Raw genomic sequence first — 2,153 nt, 5'->3', positions numbered from 1 at the left:
CCTTTTCACTGTCAGGGCTTTATATTATATTATATTATATTATATTATTAAGTTTCTTAGAGAAATTGATTCAGTAAAGAGGATTTAGGTTTTATTTTATTTATTTTGTATTCATTTATTTTCTGCATTTAGCTATTGTTCACACTCCAGTCCAGTTGGTGGCGGTAATGCACCTTTAAGTTGGTTTGCCAACCGCTGATAAACCACAAAGAAGAAGAAGAACCATTTATAAGAAGAAGAACACCTGTTTCAAACTTTGGCGGGGTTGAAATTGGCACATATGCTGTAAGTGTGGTTTTGACGTTAGTTGGTGAGAAAACAAGAATATTAGTTGATTTATCGACAAAAAGATGATATAGTTGTAATGCGATCACGACAAACTTGCTAAGTAGCGCGAGTTAACTCATTTTAAAAACTTTAGCTAACGTTACCGGGATTTTAATTTCTCCGTTAGCGTCACAAAAAAGAAGCTACAGGCTTCATGTTGGACTCTGTAAAAATCAGTTTGTGGGGTCAGGAGTGGGCATTGTTTTACATTTTTTTTCCCCTAAATAATAACGCTGTATTTAGTTCACAAACTTGACAGTGACTTGCGGTGTGTTTGTCTTTAAACCAGGTTGAGTACATCTGGCAACGGTGAAGTCCATGGACATCGTCAAGTTTGCGGTTAATGTTGAATGAACTGAAAGAAAGATACGCCAAAGAAAGCAGGTGAGATAAGTCCAAATACACAGAAAGGACATTTGTTAAACTTCCATTGGTTGTGATAATGTGAAACCACCAGGGACGCTGGAAATCAATTAACGTTAGTTGGGGGTGTTGAGAGTCAGTCTATATAATGTTATAAATGTAGCTAAATCATCATAGTTTATAATACTACAGAGCAGTGAGGAGGACACAGCCAGTCCATACAGGACAACCAGCAGCAAACCCGTTCATGTGAAACTATGAAGGTAAATATGGTGCAAAATGTGTGAGCTTGTAGAATACGATGTGAGAACTGCCACAGCCAGCCTGCTTCTAAATAAATACTTTTAAAAAAAAATTGTTTTTAATTGTCCAAACACTTTTTAACGCAAACACTTGACAGCTGTGAGCTCCAGGTCCAAACACTGCCTTTTTTTTAGTTTGACTGTTAGTGTTTAGACAATAATAGGTATTTATTTAGAAGCTGGCTGGTTAGTTGGCTAACGCTACCATGCTATTCCACGGTGCGCGTGTGTGCGTTTGCGAGCTCTGGAATTAAAATGACTGTCGAGTATGTGATGAGAACTTTACTAAAAAAAATATAATTGTTCTGTTCTAGCTCGGAGGATGTTTCCCAGATCAACCGGAGTTTAGTGTTATGGGAGTGGTTGTGTTCTCCCGTCCTGTGTGTGTTCTCTCTCTGTCCCCCCCCCCTTTGCCCTGTCTGTCTGTTTTGCTGGAGCGGCTGAAAGTAGGTCAAGGGGCGTGGCCGGGTGATCTACCTACCTGCACGGCTGCCGGCAATCCTGCAATCACCTTCTGCTCAGCTGTTACAGATTCCCCTGATCACGGCTGCAGTATTTAGACTCGGTTGGAACCTGTCTTCGGCGCCAGATCGTTACAGCTACCAAAGTGGTAACTTGGCTCCGAGTTGCATCGGCATTTTTTCCGTGCTCGTATGTTCACCTCGTGTTTTTTCCTCGTGCTCCACTTACCTGTGTGTTTCTTTTTTGTCCTCTGATCCAGACCTCCACCACCCGACCTGTTGCCTGTAGACGGCTGTTCCGCCAGCCGTTCGTTTTTCAGACCATCTATCTCCCTGTTTGGATTCCTGTGAGAGTTGTTTTGGACACGCTACAGTCTGCCCACGCCCGCTGCAGTCCTGTCTTCCCCACTTGCACAGCTAACTGTCCCTGGCTGCTTTGTTTGTCCTGTGACGATCATTAAAAGACTTTCTAAACGTTTTACGTCTCCGTGTAGTGATACTTTGTGTTCTGCGTCACAGCCACAGCCATAACAGAACAATCTGGCCATGGACCCTACGGAGGCATCACTCGCGGCTCGGGGGGATGGCGTCCAGCATGCCATCCAGTCCCAGGGAGCTCTATTGGGACAACATGATCAGTTAATCCGTTCACTACTAGACAACAACCAACACTTACTAGCTCAGGTCACCAAGCTAACTG

General features: G+C 43.1%; 1 long non-coding RNA gene across 2 annotated transcripts; it reads left to right on the top strand.

Moving 5' to 3' along the window:
• Positions 1 to 216: 216 nt before the first annotated feature.
• Positions 217 to 1,874, top strand: LOC114548663 (uncharacterized). 2 transcript variants are annotated; one of them, XR_003691383.1, is made up of 4 exons: positions 217 to 285; positions 617 to 953; positions 1,307 to 1,602; positions 1,714 to 1,874. It is a non-coding gene; the product is annotated as an uncharacterized LOC114548663 (long non-coding RNA). The 2 variants fall into 2 exon arrangements; XR_003691382.1 differs by having other exon boundaries at positions 617 to 1,602.
• The last annotated feature ends 279 nt before the right edge of the window (positions 1,875 to 2,153 follow it).

This window comes from Perca flavescens, chromosome 21 (genome assembly GCF_004354835.1).
Source record: "Perca flavescens isolate YP-PL-M2 chromosome 21, PFLA_1.0, whole genome shotgun sequence".
Lineage (NCBI taxonomy): Eukaryota > Metazoa > Chordata > Actinopteri > Perciformes > Percidae > Perca > Perca flavescens.
This window is presented reverse-complemented; position numbering and strand designations above follow the sequence as displayed.